Source organism: Eriocheir sinensis, chromosome 17, assembly GCF_024679095.1.
Source record: "Eriocheir sinensis breed Jianghai 21 chromosome 17, ASM2467909v1, whole genome shotgun sequence".
Taxonomy (NCBI): Eukaryota; Metazoa; Arthropoda; class Malacostraca; order Decapoda; family Varunidae; genus Eriocheir; species Eriocheir sinensis.
Genome location: NC_066525.1, coordinates 16,399,070 through 16,406,420, shown reverse-complemented (window position 1 = coordinate 16,406,420; position 7,351 = coordinate 16,399,070).

Below are 7,351 nucleotides of genomic sequence, written 5' to 3'. Positions count from 1 at the left end.
CTACGCCTCGCTCTCCCCTAGACTCCTAGAGCATGAGACGACGATTCTTGATCGCGAATCTGTCCAAAACCATGTCGACCTCGATGTCTCGCTCGGCATGAAATAACGGCCATAAGAGCGAGTCCATTCAGGCGCTCCTCGCCCATGGTGTTGCTCAGGTACATACGTCTTCAATCTTTAAAGGGTGCTGAAGCTCCGTTCCGCCGAAGCGTTGGAAACGGGGAGGGTTGCCAGAATTTTGAGGAGGACGATAATGTTGGAGAAGTAGTTTTCTTTGGCAAACTCAAGTGCTTCCATCACAGTTGGATGTTCTTTTGAGCGAAACAGCCAGCCATCGATCTCGGCGTGCGCGAGAGATTTCGGGTCGAGATCGTTGGAGTACGGCTTCGCTGCCTCGAGTAGCTTCTGCCGGCTTGGTGCCTTCTTCAGCAGCTCTCTTAGGAAAAACACTTGTCTGTCGGATCTACGGCCTCATGTATCAGTGAAGCGACTTCATCGTCGGTGAGCTTTTGGCTCCTGGCTTCAGATATGTCCAGGCGAGGAGCAGGCGCATCGCCGTCTGGACCGGTGTCGCCTTCTGAATCATCGTCGCCCTCTGGGTCCGCGTCGCCGTCGCTCTGCTCTTTTTCCTCCTTTATCTTCTTCCTCTTGGGATCACAGATTTTCCCCTCTTCAGGCAATTGAGCGAGAGCGGAACTGGAGGCGAGATCGAGAGACGAAGGCTCGGGGCGGGGCGTTTCAGGAATTTTCGTATGCCCATGACTGACGTTAGTATACCTGCGGAGAAAAAACTATCGATTATTTTGTAGCTTAAAAAATATATTGCCAAACAATTTTTTAAAACATTGAGTTACTAATGCATACTATAGTCAGTGTAGTAGCTACATTTCATCAACACTACCACCTCCACCATGTAAATACAGAAATGGCGGCATCTTGTGCCTTGAAATTTTCTTTTGTCTTCTCGTTTCGTCATAATTGAGTGTCTTTCCACATTCAGTACCTTACTTGCACACTCCAGGCACATTCAGGAACAGTATTCACCATGAAATAAGCACGAAAAATAACATCAGACATGCAAAAAAATCGAAAAACTCGCCTCAAAATTCACTGCGGCAATGAAGCGCATGCTCGCCTCCACGCAGCTGATCGTGCCTGTTTTCTTTCTTTGTGTTTAGGAGCACCCAACCCGCCCTATACTGCATGGAACTGCCTAACACACACTAAGGAATCGTCCGAAATTTCGGGGGGGGGGGCTGGAGTCCCCTAGCCCTCCCCCCACCCCTCACCACCCCTTGTATCCGCCACTGAGTCCGAAGGAGGATGGACAGCTGGGTGGGCTGCACACTGACTGCTCGGGCGGGGATTCAAACACGGACCAACGGAATCGTAGCAAGGCACTACACCACGTAATCATGGATGTGGCGAAACATCAGGAGAGAGACAAATTCCCCTGGTGTAAGATCTATGGCAGGTGTGGTCACATTACGAAACAAGCAGGCTTTGAAGGGGGTTTCCAACCATGGATCGATCACACTCAAACAGGTAATAGATAACAAATTATTACAGAAAATCTTTTTCTTTGACACTCATTAACTACCAGTGGAAATGTCTATTTTAAAATTCTTGAAGATATATGCAGAAAATGGAGCAGCAACTATTGTAAGATTTAGCCAAGGCTCGGGAAAGGAAATTGAAAGGTGTCACGAGGGGAATGGAGAAATTAATGCTGAGAATCGTTATAATGGTTTAGAAAAAAAAATGCAATTAAATGATTATGAGAACAAGCAAACGTAGACGCAGTAATAAAGGCAATTAGAAAAAAAATACAATGGTCAGGACGCTTGTAGGAGATAAGACAACAGATGGATTAAAACATTATAGATTGAGATAGAAGAAATTAAAAGTCACTGGGAGGCCAATCAGTGTGAAACGTTTACATCTCTCTCTCTCTCTCTCTCTCTCTCTCTCTCTCTCTCTCTCTCTCTCTCTCTCTCTCTCTCTCTCTCTCCTCTTCTCTCTCTCTCTCTATATCTCTCTCTCTCTCTCTCTCTCTCTCTCTCTCTCTCTCTCTCTCTCTCTCTCTCTCTCTCTCTCTCTCTCTCTCTCTCTCTCTCTCTCTCTCTCTCTCTCTCTCTCTCTCTCTCTCTCTGCTGGCCAGGCTGTGACGTCAGACAAAGTTGGGCAGTTTTTCTCGCGTCTCGAGGCTGATCAATGTGTGCAAGAGGCAGCGGCCGCCAGTGTTGCACGAGGCTCACCAATAAGAGAGGAGCGCCTGTGTGTTGCAAGGCCGAGCAGCAAATCAGAAGCCCAGGTTGTGGCCATGGGGCGGGACCAAGACTTCCGCTGCTCCTTAAGGCCTACGACCAGGCTCAGCACAACACTACTTTCACCCTTTTGGTTGTCAGTGACGTCAGACAAACTTGGCCGCTTCTTTTTTCGTGTTGAGAGAGATCAATGTATGCAAGATCCAAGCCCCTCCCCGTCTACCTCCATCCTTAATCCCCCTATACCCTTTGCTACCACCACCGACGGCGCCTCTGCAACAGTGCAACGTGGAGCAACATCAGAGAAGCTGCAACACCCCGCCAGCGCTTAGGAGGAGATCCAAGTGTTCTAATGCTCGAGTGGCTGAGTGTCGCAACATTGGAACACAGATGGGGATGGTTTTGTTGTGACGAAAAGACGGAGGGTGGAAACATAAATAATGAAGAAAAATAAATTACTAAAGCTAATATAGAAAGAGTAATGAAAGAGAGACATTTAAAGACGAGGGCAGCTGGAAAAGAGCGAAGAAAAGGAAGACAGAGAGGAAAGTGAGAAAGGTGATGATGATGGAAGGAGAAGGAAAGTAGGAAAATTGAAAAGATGAAACAAAAAGCAAAAATGCCGATGAAAAAATTATTAAATGCAATATCATTTGAGAAATTTGCGAGCTTGGAGGACATAACAAAAATGGCAAGAGGAGCAATATTCGTTTAATTAAGGTGATAAGGATAGTGCTGAAGATAATGGTGGTGATGGTGAAAGTAACGACAGTGAAGGTAGCGTTGGAGGAGATGGTGATGGCAAAGATAGTGTTGAAGGTGATGGTGGTGGAATTGATGGTGGTCTTGGTGATTATGTTGATGGTGAAGGTGTAAGGAGTGAAGGTGGTACGGGAGGTGAGGGTGGTGGTGCTGGTGTTAAAGGTGATGGTGATGAAGATGGTGACGGTGCTGATGGTAGTCTTGATGGTGATCGTGTTGGTGGTGAAGGAGGAAGAGGTGAAGGTGGTATGGGAGGTGACGGTGGTGGTAGCAGAGATGGTGTTGGCGGTGATGATGGTGGTGATGATGATAAAGGTAATGGTGTTGGTAATGACGGTCTTCTTGACGAGGGTGGAAAGGGTCATCAAGGTGGAGATTGTGGAGGCGAACGACAGTGGAAACGTAGATGGAACAGAGATGAATTTCTTTCCTTCCTTTCTTTACCTCTTTTTGATCACTTTCATAGGAGTGGAATCATAAGACTGGTGAAGTTGTGTACGTGGAATCCGCAGAGTTTATGGTCGGCATTTATAAGACACACGCTTCTCACATCAACTATTTCTAAAGGTCAAAGAGAGGATTAATTGGGTTCTAATGAGTGTTTCTTTAGGTTCACGATACAGAAGAAGGGTCAGACTACCACCAGGGTCATAAAACTGCTCCTGGAAATACCCGAAACTTCTACGATAGCCTTGTCAATTATGCGAATACTTGAGCGACGAAATGTTTAGTAATACGGCCCATAGTATATTATTTTCCTAATCCCTTTTTTCTTTTATCGGGTCATCTATTACTCCTTCGATGACTTATTCTTTTCCTCACTTTAGACAAGCAGTTATTCTCCTTACCCTGCGATGTGCGTCTCTCCCCCTTATCCTCCATTACAAGTCATTTTACAAACACGTAGCAGAGAAATAAGCGGCAAAAGATGACAAAGAAAAAAAATGATGGAAGAAAGACAAAGATGGAAGCGGGTGGAAACGGCCAAAGACAAGAAACAGAAATGAAAGTGAGAAAGTTAATAAGGTGATGATGGGAATTAAAAAAAAATCAATATAGTTAACTTAGGGACCATGTCGTTAGTGGAAATACGAGACAAAGTTTCAAATAGAGGTTGGGTAGATTTATGGATGAGGAAGACAGCTAGCTAATAAGTCTACGCATTATTGTGCTTTATAGTGAAAGGTAAGGAATAGAGGTTTTATGAGTAGACAACATTATGACAATTAATGATATGGTGGTGCAGGGCAGAGAGAAGGGTAGTATATATAATTTTCTTTCCATTCCCATAAAAAAATACAATACTTTCGTACTAGTTCAACCCTGGTCTACACTTCTAAGCCACAAAGTCAGTCAGTCTCTCTCTCTCTCTCTCTCTCTCGTGACGTCAGACAAACATGGACGGTTTTTCAGCCCGTGTTGAGCTGATCAATTCGTGCAACCAGCCACCTCTCCTCCAATCGGGACACACACACACACACACACACACACACACACACACACACACACACACGGCCCTCCTCGTGACGTCAGACAAAGTTGGGCAGTTTTTCTCGCGTCTCGAGGCTCATCAATGTGTGCAAGAGGAAGCGGCCGCCGTTGTTGCACGAGGCCCGCCAATCAGAGGGCAGAACGGTGCGTTGCAAGGCCGAACAGCCAATCAGAAGCCTCGGTTGTGGCCACGGGGCGGGGCCAAGACTTCCGCTGCTCCTTAAGGCCTACGACAAGGCTCAAAACAACCCTATTTTAACCCCAACGACTGTCAGAAAGCGAGTTAGTGAGGCCCTTTTTTAGTGGAGAGAGAGAGAGAGAGAGAGAGAGAGAGAGAGAGAGAGAGAGAGAGAGAGAGAGAGAGAGAGAGAGAGAGAGAGAGAGAGAGAGAGAGAGAGAGAGAGAGAGAGAGAGAGAGAGAGAGAGAGAGAGAGAGAGAGAGAGAGAGAGAGATTTACAAAGATTTACATAGAAAATCAGACCACACAGACCCCATGGTCCAGACTAGGTGGTCTGTCCTTAAACCTAAGTGATTTTACATTAATCAGATGGCTCCAAAACGTTGCTTTTCTACTCTAGTTAATATTAAGTTCAAGGAAGTGTCGGTCGAGCTTGTTTTTAAAGGAGTCAATCGTGTTACACTGGACCACTGATGGTGGGAGCTTATTCCATTCTCGCACTACAACGTTGGTGAAGAAAAATTTGGTGCAGTCTGAATTTACTTATCTACATTTGAGTTTTGTGCCATTGTTCCTCGTTCGCAAAGTGTCATCGATCATAAACAATTTTGTTCTGTCTACATTCGTGAAACCATTAAGTATTTTAAAACATTCGATCAGTTTTCCTCGGAGGTGACGTTTCTCAAGAGAGAACATGTTAAGGGTAGAAAGCCTTTCTTCGTAGGATTTGTTGCGCGAGGAAGGGATCATTTTTGTTGCTCGACGCTGAACACCTTCTAGTTTAGCAATGTCCTTTGCATGGTGGGGAGACCAAAACTGTACCGCATATTCCAAGTGGGGTCTGACTAAACTATTGTAGAGCGGAAGTATTACATCTTTATTCTTGAATAAAAAGTTTCTTTTAATGAAGCCCAACATTCTGTTCGCTTTATTTGCTGCATCGATGCATTGATGTGAGAATTTGAGGTTTGACGCGATTTAGATCCCCAGGTCCTTAACGCATTGAACACTTGTGAGTTTAAGAGAGAGAGAGAGAGAGAGAGAGAGAGAGAGAGAGAGAATATCAAAACAAACAGTATAATTCAGTAGCTTATCAATTGTCTAAAATAATTAAATATAACGTCTTGCTACGTATGTTGGATAATAGAAGAGACCTGTATAGCAAAGGCTGTATTCTCTCTCTCTCTCTCTCTCTCTCTCTCTCTCTCTCTCTCTCTCTCTCTCTCTCTCTCTCTCTCTCTCTCTCTCTCACACACACACACACACACACACACACACAACCTTCGTGACGTCAGACAAACTTGGACGGTTTTTCGCCTCGTGTTGAGCTGATCAATTTGTGCAACTCTTCCCTCCACCAATGAGCGGGCCGCGTGCTGCTGCCCCTCAGCCAACCAGCGGCCAGAGCCAGGCAGGAGGAGAGGCGATAGTGGGGGTTCGTTGCAGGAAAGGGATGGGACGAGAGGAGACGAGGTGAGGCTGGGCGGGGTATAGATGGAGTGGACGACTGATAGTTTAATACATATAGCAGCCACTTCAAAGCAGTATTAGACTCCATTTCCTTAGATACAGCCTGAAGCACACCATCTCATCCCTTCTGCGTTTGATCGTTGCAAAAGGAAGGGAGGTGTAATGTGAAGGATGTTTCTCTTAATGGCCAAATTGTTGTTATTATTATGATGATTGTTGTTATTTTTGTGTTAGTTGTTGTGGTTAGCGGTGGTGGTGGTGGAGGATTGCCTGGATTCAATGTTGTTGTTGTTGTTGTTGTTGTTGTTGTTGTTGAAATTGATGATGTTAGTTATTATTGTTGTTGATGTATTTATAGTCGGTTGTAGTTGTTACTCTTGTTGTTATTGTTGTTCTTGGTGAATGTTGTTGTTGTTATTGTTCCAGTATCATTTATTTATCCAGCTTTGTTCCTATTAACAGGCCTGCTGACTGGCTCACTGACTGACTTATTGGTTGATTGACTGACTGACTGACTGGTTAACTGGCTGACTGACTGACTGACTGGTTAACTGGCTGACTGACTGACTGACTGGTTAACTGGCTGACTGACTGACTGACTGAAAGGCTGGCTCACTGACTGACTGACTGAAAGGCTGGCTCACTGACTGACTGACTAACGGACTGGCAAACTGACTGACTGACTGACTGGCTCACTGGCTGACTGACTGACTGACTGACTGGCTCACTGGCTGGCTGACTGACTGACTGACTGGCTCACTGGCTGACTGACTGACTGACAGGCCCTCTCGTGAAAAATAACAAAATATTTTCGGTAGATCTACTCCCAATAGGGCGGAGAAAGGGATGGAAAGAAAAAAAAGTAAGGGCAGAAGGGAGGAAGAGTGAGAGGGAAGAAGGGGTATGGAGGGAGGGAGGGAGGGAGGGTAGGGTGAAGGGAGGAAGGGCAGGGTTAGGGTCATGACTCGACAAAAAGGAAGGAAGATGAGTCGGAGTAAAAATTAGCGAAGGAGAAAGAGGAAAAGGAAGTGGAAGGAAGATAAAAAAAGAAGAAAAAAAAGGCGCAAATTTTGAACGCTCTCACTTACACACACACACACACACACACACACACACACACACACACACACACACACACACACACACACACACACACACACACACACACACACACACACACAC